Source organism: Macaca nemestrina, chromosome 10 (assembly GCF_043159975.1).
Source record: "Macaca nemestrina isolate mMacNem1 chromosome 10, mMacNem.hap1, whole genome shotgun sequence".
Lineage (NCBI taxonomy): Eukaryota > Metazoa > Chordata > Mammalia > Primates > Cercopithecidae > Macaca > Macaca nemestrina.
Window position 1 is genome coordinate 18666816 of NC_092134.1, and position 11827 is coordinate 18678642.

Below are 11827 nucleotides of genomic sequence, written 5' to 3' on the forward strand. Positions count from 1 at the left end.
TCCCCTCCACGTCGATCCTGTCTTTGTAGCAAATTTGACTTTGAATCTGTCAGGTTCACTACTCATCTGTAAGCTTTTTGGGAGCACGGGTCATGTCTTACTTATCTGTGAATTTCCATGAAGCACCTAACCCTTTAGTGAATGTTCAGTTGGTATCTGCGTGATAATTCCATGAGGGTGTACTGAGAGTATACAGGGTTCTCCAGAGAAACAGAACTAATATGATATAGACAGACACATAGCAGGGGATTTATCATGTGATTGTGGAGGCCGAGAAATCACACAACATGCTGTCTGCAAGCTGGAGAACCAGGAAAGCTGGTTCTTCCTCTACCTTTCTGTTCTATTCACGCCCTCAACAGATTGGATGGTGCGTGACCGATGGTGAATCTTTTTTACTCAGTGCAGCAATTCACATGACAGTCTTTTTCATAAACCCCCTCACAACCCATCCAGACATAATGTTTGAGCAGGTATCTGGGCACCCCTCCGCCCAGTCCAGTAGACAAATCAAATTAACCATCACAATCTGCATGTGTTCAAATATGGGAAGGAACTGGCTGTATACGGGGCTCTAACATTTAAGCAAAGCTCTAAATTAGTCCCTGTCACTTGCCTGGTCTCTAAATACCTGGGTGGAAGTCTCTGCCACTTGCTGGTAGGGGACAGTCTCTCGGAGTCACAGTTTCTCCATCTGAAGGAAAAAAGGCAAGGGGAGACTCATTCCCACCTTGAGGAATGACTTGGAAGACGCAGATTAGAATAACTTATATTAAGTTAAGTGAGGATGATGTAAGACGTGGCACTCGACTCTGGAGGCAGAGCTTAGACACTGGACCAAGTTGACGACTAGCTGAAACAGGGATGGAGCGGAAGCAGCTTTCCATAAGACACACTGACCAGGGTGCCGTTTCAGTTTACCATTGCCATGGGAACATCCAGGAGTTACCATTCTTTCCATGCCAATGACTCCACACCTCAGACATTCTTACCCTTTTTCTAGACATTTCTGCATAATCCACACCTTAATCTGCACGTAATTAAAAGTAGGTATAAGTATGACTATAGAACTACTGAGTTGCTAGTCTCAGCACGCTGTCTATGGGGTGGCCCTGCTCTGCTGGAGGAGTGACAGAGCTGTAACGCAGCCTGGGCTATAACACTGCTGCTTCAGTAAAGCTCTTTTCTTCTACCGCTGGCTCGCCCTTGAATTCTTTCCTGGGCGAAGCAAAGAACACATCAGGGCTGAGCTCCAGTCTGGGGCTGGCCTGCCCTGCATCAAGGTTACCATATGAAATAGAGTGCTAAAATATATATTCTTAATTGTACTAGACTGAGTTTATTTATTGCTCTATCATTTAAAATTCCTGGCACAGAATATGTGGTCAAATAGAAATGTGTCGAGAAATGATTTGATATTTTTGATAGAAAGTGTCTCTTTTCACATCCAAAACATTCTTTCAAAACTGCATGTTTTTTGGTAAATTTATTTAACAAATTCATGTAATAAATATTTAGTGCCTACGATGTGACAAGCATATAAACACTGAAAATAGGGCAATACATTTAAAGACAACAGGTCGGGCACGGTGGCTCATGTCTGTAATTCCAGCACTTTGGGAGGTCAAGGCAGGTGGATCACCTGAGGTCAGGAGTTCTAGACCAACCTGACCAATATGGTGAAACTCTGTCTCTACTAAAAATACAAAAAATTAGCTGGGCGTGGTCATGGGCGCCTGTAATCCCAGCTACTCAAGAGGCTGAGGCAGGAGAATCGCTTGAACCCAGGAGGCAGAGGTTACAGTGCGCCAAGATAATGCCATTGTGCTCCAGCCTGGGCAACAGGAGCAAAACTCCGTCTCTGTCTCTCTCTCTATATATATGTGTGTGTGTGTGTGTGTGTGTGTGTATACACACAACAATTCCTGCCCTTGGGAGCCAATGGTGAAACCCATCCAAATTTAGGCAAATTGCAAACTCATAACAGTTGAAGTGAGCCGAGACCGCACCACTGTACTCCGGCCTGGGCAATAGGCAAGACTCCATCTCAAAAAAATAAAAAATAAAAATAAAAGGGAGGCAGGCATCTCTAAACTCTTGAATACTTGTTAATTTCTTTCAAGTTTGCCTTTCAGGGCATTTGGAGGAAGGAAGAACAGGGAGGTGAAAGACAAAGAGGAAAGTCCAGAAGAGCTGGCACACATGGAGGAAGAGGGTGATAACTCAGAGGCACCGAAGGAAAGAAATTAGAGCGGAAATCTTGCCTTGGGGAGAAATGATCTGTCTTCCTCACAACACTAGGCCTAACCCATAATTCGTGTTCTGACAAGCAGTCATAATGGCCACAAGAAATGTGTAGGCATGAGGTGTTATGAAGTGCATATTAATTGCGTTGACCTCTGGGACACCATTCCTTTTCTATCTGAGCATCTGATGTCCTGGTGTTTGCACAATCAAATGCTGAATCCTCATTCATAGACTTTGGAGAGCTTAAATGCTCGGGAGAGGAACTTGAGAAGAACCAAGGCACATACACACTTAATAGTTTTATTTTTATTGCTTATAATTTGCTCTGCAGTCATCTCAAGTGATTAACAAGAAGCCCAGGCTTCATTTCCATGAAAAGAATATGTCTTTATATTTCCCCGTCCAAAATACACAGCAGGCTTTTCTCTTACTGGAAGGTCAAGAAATGAAATGTATTCCTGGCTTTTACAATTCAACATTTTGAGGCTGGGGGCAGTGGCTCACTCCTGTAATCCCAGCACTTTGGGAGGCTGAAGCGGGAGGATGGCTTGAGCCCAGGAGTTTGAGACCAGCCTGAGCAACATTGTAAAACCCTCTCTACAAAAAAATACAAAAATTAACCAGGCGTGGGGGTGCATGCCCGTAGTCTCAGCTACTCGAGAAGCTGAGGTGGGAGGATCGCTTGCACCCGGAGGTTGAGGGTGTAGTGAGCCATGGTTGTGCTGCTGTACTACAGCCTGGCTGACAGAGTAAGACTCTGTCTCAAAAAAAAAAAAAAGATAAAACATTTTTTAAGTGACTTTTTTTTTTTTTGGAACAGCGTTTGGGGAATCGAGGGAAAATGCCACCAGGCAATGATGGAATGAAAAGAGAAGGAAAATTGAACATAAGTTATACCAACAGAGATAACTAAAGATGTTCTTTTCTCCTAAGTTTAAAAGACTGGAAAGTCTTTAATTCTCCCCCAGGAGTAAATTCTCTCTCTCTCAATCCTGTTCTCTCTTGTTTCTGTCCAAGGTTAGATAAAATTATGCCTATGAGGGTCAGGGGATTTATTTCACTGTTAAATGGAAACAGCTATACAAATTTTAATGTAGAGATTATCTTTATCTTCATAACCAGGGTCTTAGAATTTTGCAATCTAATTGTTCTATTCAATGGTTCTCAAACATTTCTTTGGAGCTGAGGAAGCCTTTCTTTAAATGAAATCTCTCAAGCAAGACCAATATGTGTAGCAGTAAAAATAAGAGCTCCTGGAATACTACTCAGCAATAAGAAGGAAAAATAAAGCACTGAAATACAAGACGATTTGCAAGAATTTCAAGGGAACTTAACTAACTGGAAAAACCAATCTCAAAAGGTCCTGTACTGCAGGATCCCATTGATATAATCTTGAAATGACAAAATCATAGAGATGGAGAACAGAATAGGGATTGTCAGGGATTAGGGAAGCGAGGACACTGGGAAATACGTGTGGCTTTACTAGGGTAGCACAAAGGTATACTTGTAATGATTGTTCTGTATCTTTACGGTGATGGTCCCGCATATCTACACGTGATAAAATTGCATAGAACTGAACACACACATGCGTACAAATGAGCACATGGAAAACTGGTGAAATCTGAAGAGGTCAGTGGATCACATCAATGTCAATTTACTGGTCGTGATGTTGTACAAGATATGCAAAACTGGGTGAGGGGTATATATGGGATCTCTCTGTATTATTTTATACAACTGCATGTGAATCAATGCTGATCTCAAAGTTGAAAGCTTTTTTAAAAATCAGAATTGCCTTAGAAGTTGTTTGGGACTCATTTCCTCCTTGTTTTCTTCTCCCTGAAGTGAGTACCTTAGAGCACCATGAAGAAACCTCAGGTCAACTCCAAGACCTGCATTTGGCAACGAGGAGCTCCCACCCAGAGATGGAGGGTGACCTGTGCTCACTACACAGTGAGGGGGTAACAGGGCTGAAGACTCAGCCTCATCTCAACACTCCAGATTTTCAGCCTAAGATTCTTTCTTCTAAATCTAAATTATTGTTGTTTTTGAGACAGGCTCTCACTCTGTCACCCAAGCTAGAGTGCAGTGATGTGATCTCAGATCACTACAACCTCTGCCTCCCAACCTCAAGGGATCCTCCCACCTCAGCCTCCCGAGTAGCTGGGACTACAGGCAGGTGCCATCACACCCACCTAACTTTGTAGTTTTTGTAGAGACAGGGTCTCACTGTGTTGTTCAGGCTGATCTCAAACTCCTGGACTCAAGTGATCCACTTGCCTCCGCCTCCCACAGTGCTGAGATGACAGGTGTGAGCCACCATGTCCAGTCCCAATTGTTTTGTCCTTGCTGAATATTTGCTGTAAAGAAAAAATTAACTAAATATATGAAGCCACCTAAAATCATTAATACTGGAAGCTAATGAGGACTTGTAAAACCCTGTGAAGAGGGTAATAATCTTAACCCTGTTTTACAAGTGAGGAAATTAGAGCACAGAGAGGTTAAGTAATTTGCCCAGGGGTAAACCCTAGCAAGTGGCTCTGCTGGGATTAGAACCCACATGGTCTGGCCCATGAGGGTTCCTTAATGCTGGGCTAAGCACATACTAATCACACAAGATGACATGTGTGTGTGTGTGTGTGTGTGTGTGTGTGTGTGTGTGTACGTGCATATACACAGGTGTGTGTCTTTCAAAATTCAAGTCTGCAAGTCTGCTAAGGCCATCATAGAAATGAGATTTGGGTTTAAAACTCAGCAACTTTCCTCTAATGCTATGTGTTTCTCCTACCTTCCTCCACTGGAGAAATTTAATTTGCTCAGGAAACTCCCATTATGCCACCAGGGAACCAAAAAGTGACAGAACTTTGGCAGCTCCAACTGAAGGCTCCAGTGCCTGCTGCCCAACTCAGCTTGACACTGCAAAGGGAGGGGAAGTTCCTCCCAAATGTCAGGTAGCGCAGACATCCAGAGCTGGCCTCGTGCCAAACCCCTACGACAATGCCCAGGCCTTGTCATTTACTCCTGTTTCTGCTTACATCATCCAAAGATGCTTCATTAGCTCCTCTTTATTTAGCTATCCATCAATGTCTCTGTCACTTTTGTTTTTCATTTATTTACATATTTTTTGAGATGGTGTCTTGCTCTGTTGCCCAGGCTGGAGTGCAATGGCACGATCTTGGCTCACTGCAACCTCCACCTCCTGGGTTCAAGCGATTCTCTTGCCTCAGCCTCCCAATTAGCTGGGATTACAGGCATGCATCGTGATTCCCAGCTAATTTTTGTATTTTTACTAGAAACGAGATTTCGTCATGTTAGCCAGACTGGTCTCAAACTCCAGACCTCAGGTGATCCACCTGCCTTGGTGTCCCAAAACGCTGAGATTACAGGCATGAGCCACCACGCGTGGCCTGTCCTGTCACTTTTATTGCCCCTTCTTGATTTTAAAATTTTTACTTAGCTGTCTATTCTGAATATGCCCACACCTTCCCCATCAGAATCAATCATTTCCCAGTACATAATTCATTTGTATTAAAGGATCTCCTATAGTTTTATTAGGGGTGGGTTTTGAAACAGAGTTGCGCTCTCGTTGTCCAGGCTGGAGTGCCATGGCACAATCTCAGCTCACTGCAAACCTCCGCTTCTGGGATTCAAGCGATTCTCTTGCCTCAGCCTCCAGAGAAGCTGCGATTACAGGCACCCACCACCACATCCAGCTGATTTTTTGTATGTTTAGTAGAGACAGGGATTCAGCATGTTGGCCTATAGCTTTTAATGTGGTCGCTTTTTCGGGACTATCAGAAGACCCTGAATTTTCTGTTGTCTCATGAAGGGTGTCCTTGAGTTCGGATGATAAGGATCAGGCATTGGGAGAACACAGCAAGTAACATGCTCGCTTACACAAGCAACTTTTTTTCTTTTTACACAAAATTATATCATGTGGTAGTATGCTTTTTTCACTTAATAAACTGGACTTTTTTTCAACATCATTTTGAGAATTACTGTACTGGGTTAAATGGTGTCTCCTCCAAATTTATGTCCACCCAGAACCTGTGACTGTGACCGTATTTGCACATGGAGTCTTTGCAGATGGAATCAGGCTAAGACGGGGTCTCTCTGAATTAGAGTGGACCCTACATCCAGTGACTGGCGTTCCTATGAGAAGAAAATCTGGGCACAGAGACATAAGAGAAAGAAGACCCTATGAAGACAGAGGCAGATGTTGGAGCGATACAGCTACAAGCCAGGTGTCTCGGCCCATTGATGTTGCTGTAAGGAAACACCTGAGGCTGGGTAGTTTATAAAGGCAACGAGTTTATTGGGCTCACCGTTCTGCAGGCTGTGTGGGAGGCATGGCACCAACACCTGCTTCTGATGAGGGCCTCGGGAAGCTTCCACTCACGGTGGAAGGTGAAGGGGAGCTGAAATGTGTGAAGATCACATGGCAAGAGAGGAAGCAAGAGACCGAGGAGGGAGGTTCCAGGCTCTTTGGAACAACCAGCTCTCGCAGGAACTGATCGAGCAAGAACCCAGTCATTACTGCGAGGACAGCGCCAAGGCATTCATGAGGGGATCCATCCCCGTGACCGATGGTCATGGGTGTTTAGAAATCAGGTTGCTTTAGAAGCCTCCCATTCTGCCCTACCTCCAACACTGGGGATAGAATTTTAACACGAGAACTGAAGGACACACAAACCGAACTACAGCATGAAGGAATGCCAAGGATTGCCGGTGACCACCTAAAGCTATGAGAGGGGCGTGGAATACGTCCTACCTCAAGGCTGTCAGAAGGAACTTGGCCGTGCCAACATCTGCATTTCAGACTCTGGTCTCCAGAACTGGGAGAGAAGAAATCTTCATTGTTTTTGGAAAACCAGTTTGTGGTCATTTGTTATGCAAGCCCTCAGAAAATATTACAGCTACTTAGTACTGCATCGCATGGATCTATTAAACATATTTAACCAATTCCCTAATGAATACTGGTTTGTTTCTCTCTTTTTTGAGCCATAGTCTTGCTCTGTCACCCAGGCTGGAGTGCAGAGGTGCAATCTTGGCTCACTGCAATCTCCGCCTCCTGGTTTGAAGCAATTCTCGTGCCTCAGCCTCCTGAGTAGCAGGGATTACAGGCACATACCACCACGCCCAGCTAATTTTTGTATTTTTGGTAGAGTCGGGGTTTCACCATGTTGCCCAGGCTGGTCTCGAACTCCTGAGCTCAGGCAATCTGCCAACTGTGGCCTTCCAAAGTGCTGGGATTATAGGTGTGAGCCACCACACCTGGCCAACACTGGTTTGTTTCTGTCAAGAATATTTTTGAACTCTTTGATTGTTCATTTCTGTATCCTTATGCCATTTTCTGATAAGTTGTCTCCAAGTGGTCAGTGGTATAGTACTGAGCACAGCTGACTTTCTAGTAATTGATTTCCAAAAGGAATTTTGTTAAAGCAAAAGGTGCTTTTAAGGATTTTTATTTATACCACAAAGTTCATTTGCCCATTCACCTGCAATTCATCAGAGGACCAGTTATTCTATCCCCCATCATGAGATGGCATCATTTAATATTATGAAATACTTGCTTATAGAATGCTTCTAGAATATCCTTCTTGTTTTTCACCACTTACCCTGTGGCCCCCTGTTAGGCAGGTACCACACTGTCTTATCAACCATGGTATCCCCAGAGCCTGACACATGGTGGTGCCCAATAAATATTTGCTAAGTGACTAAATAAATAAATGATGCCCATTAAAATCATAGCAGTGATAGCCTTTCCTCCCCCAAACAAATTGTTCCATATGCAATTTGACAACAAGGGTTAACTTATTAGGTATCATTTTGGTCCAGATCATTGATAAATACTTACAATCATATAAGTCCCTGTGTACTCAGCAATGTGCTAGGTACTAAGCAGATGGGTAACAGGCTAGATAGGTACATATACAGCATTTTTTACAATTGCCTTGCTTTTGCAGAATTTACATTGGATTGGGAATTTATTTTAGAAAGTTGTTATTGGAATTATTCTTTTCCTATATCCAGCTAATTTTCCTTTTTTAATAACAACTTTACTAAGATATAACTTACATACTGTTAATATTCACTCTTTTAAAGTTTATAATTTAGGCCAGGTGTGGTGGCTCACACCTGTATCCCAGCACTTTTGGAGACTGAGGCAGGTGGATCCCTTGGGGCCAGGAGTTGGAGACAAGGTTGGCCAACATGGTGAAATCCCTCTCTACTAAAAAATACAAAAATTAAGCGGGAGTGGGCACACACCTGTAATCCAAGCTACTCAGAGGCTGGGGCATGAGAATCGCTTGAACCCAGGAGGCAGAGTTTGCAGTGAGCCAAAATGGTGCCACTGTATTCCAGCCTTGGCGACATAGTGAGACCCTGTCTGAAAAAAACAAATAAATTTAAATATATATATATAATTCAATCATTTCTAATGTATTTAAGAGTTGTGCAGCCGTCACCACTGTCTAATTTAGATCCTCTCTTTCAAAAATTCCATATTTATTAACGGCCACTCCCTGTTCCTTTCTCCTCCCAGGCACTGGCCACTACTAATCTTCTTTCTATCTCTATAAATTTGTCTCTCCGCATCCAGGCAACCTTGCACCTCTGCTGGACAGAGTTTATGCCTGTGTTTCGTAATTCCCTAATGTTTTGCATCTTTAGGAATTTGACAGATGCCTAAATGGCCAATAGCAAACACCCAGAGGCTCTGCAGAATTCTAAAACATCATTCAGAGTTAGTAAATGAAAGCAGAAAAGTGCATCATATTTTAGGAAAATATTCAGTCCATAGGGTCAAAAAAGATTTATGCTTAATTAAACCCTCAGTTTTGTTGTACATGCTCACTTCTTGCGCATTTTTGCTGGTATTTCTTGCCAAAGGAAACAGCTCTGTCAATACACTTGCTGCCTAATGAACTTCATCAATTCACTGAAATGCTGGGTCTTCTCATTTGTGATGACACTTCATCTGCCTTATGTTATCAGGAGGTGAAGACTTCCACGGAAGTACATTTTCCGGATAACTAAAGTTAGCTCTTTCAAAGGCCACTCCTACATTTCAATTATATTTTCTTATGAACATCATTCTAAAATGCATACATATGCTGGCTGTGTGGACAGAATTCTAAGACGATTCCCCAAGACACCCCTGTCCAGGTGTACATGCCTTATTTACTCATCAGGCCTTTGAATATGATAGATGTCACTCCTGTGATTAGCTCACATCACATGGCACAGTTACCTTTAATAAAGAGAGTTACCCAATGGGCCTGCGGTAAGTTCTTTAAATCTGGGTCTAGAGGTCAGAGACGTCAGGGAATAGAAGCTTAAGAAAGATTCAGACCTGGAACAGTGGGACTTACCTGTAGTCCCAGCACTTTGAGAAGCAAGCAGATTGCTTGAGCCCAGGTGTTTGAGACCCACCTGGATAATATGGTGAAACCCCATCTCTACAAAATATACAAAAATTAGCTGAATGTGGTGTCAAGTGCCAATGGTCCTGGATACTGAGGAGGCTGAGGTGGGAGGATCACTTGAGCTCGAGAGGTTGAGGCTGCAGTGAGCTGTGATAGCACCACGGCACTGCAGCCTGGGTAGCAGAGTGAGACACTGTCTCACAAAAGAAAAAGAAGGTTTCAGTGCACCATGTTGGGTTGAGCATGGAGGGGGCATCTGGCAAGGAACGGGGACATCCTCTAGGAGCTGACGGCAGCCCCAGCTGATAGCCAGCAAGGAAACAAACACCTCAGATCTATAGCCACAAGAAGCTGAATCCCACCACCCATAGCAATGAATGTGGAAGAAGACTTTTCCCCCAGATCCTCTAGGCAAGAGCATAGCCCAACTGACACCTTGATTTCAGCCTTAGGATATCCTAAGTACAGTACCCAGTCATTTTGTACCAGACTTCTAACCTACAAAACTCTGAGTTCATAAATGGATGGCATTGGAAGCCACTCACTAAGTGTGTGGTATTTTGCTAGAGAGAAATAGCAACAACAGGAAACTAACACAAACACCCGTCTTTTAAATAACTGTGTTTATTTTACTATAAAACAACTTTTTAAAAATCTTTCTTTTTTTTTTAAAGAAAGTCTCTATTTCGTGATGCCTGACTAGCCCAGAGAGGAAGGTAAGAAAAGCGGTCTTGGTACAAGGGTGGAAGTATGGGCTGCCACTTCAAGTCATGTCATTAGATGGGGGGTTAGCAGAGGCAAATCAAGACAGTCACGATTGCCTTGCAAATGTTTGAACTGATTCAGACAAATGTTAAAATCTGCCACATCTAGTCCAGTAAAAATGGTAGGAAAAAAAACCTGCCACAACATCCAATAAGCGTGGGAAAAGATGCTCAACATCATTACCCATCAGGAAAATGCAAATCGAAACCACAGTGAGATACTGCTTCACACCCACTGGGATGACTGCAGTCCGAAAGTCAGATAATAACAAGTGTTGACAACAATGTGGAGAAATGGAAACCTTCATACAATTGTCCCTCCCTCTCCTTAGGGGATTGGTTCCAGGATACCCTGAGGATACCCGAATCTGCAGATGCTCAAGTCCCCTAAATAAAATGGCACAACATTCGCATGCAACTTACACACTTCATCCTGTATATTTTAAATGATGTCTAGATTACTTACAATATCTAATACAATGTAAATGCTATGTAAATAATTGTTATATTTTCCTTTTTATCATGTTATTACTGTATTGTTATTTTTATTGGTTTTATTGGTTTATGTTTCCATCTGCAGTTGGCTGAATCCTTGGATGCAGAACCCAATGATATGGAGGCTAACTGTACGTTGTTGGTGGAATGTAAAATAGTCCAGCTGCTTTGGAAGAGACTGAATATCGCTCTGATGGTTAAAAATAGAACAATCATATGGCCCAGAAATTCTACTCTTAGGTATATACCTAAGTGACATGAAACACAAGTCTGCACCAAAACTTGCACTAGAATATTCATAGCAGCATTATTCATAACAGTCAAAAAGCAGCAACAACCCAAATGCCTATCAACTGACTAATGGTTATATAATATGTGCTATATCCATACAATGGAATATCATTTGGCAATAAATAGAGATTAAGTACTGATATATACTACAGTATTTATGAACCTTGAAAACATTATGCTAAGTGAAAGAAGCCAGGAGGACCCAATATAAGATTTCATTTATAAGAAATGTCCAGAACCGGCAAAGCTATAGAAAGAAAAAGAAGATTAGTGGTGCCTGGGGCTGGGGAGGGCAGTGGGGATTTAGGAATGAGGGCTATGAGTGGTAGGATTTCTTTCAGGGTTGTGAAAATTTTCTAAAATTGATCATATTGATGGATGCACAACACTGTAAATATGCCAAAAGCAATTGAATTGTACACTTCAAATGGATAAATTGTACAGTATATGAATTATATCTCAGTATAACTGTTTTTTTAAAAAGATGCACAGTATATTGCAGGGCCACTCCAAAACCACCTGGCGTGTACAGGGAGGGGCCCACGAGCTGGCTGGTCCCCTTAGCATCTTCTCAGGGGAACTTGGCACTGTCTGCATACATGA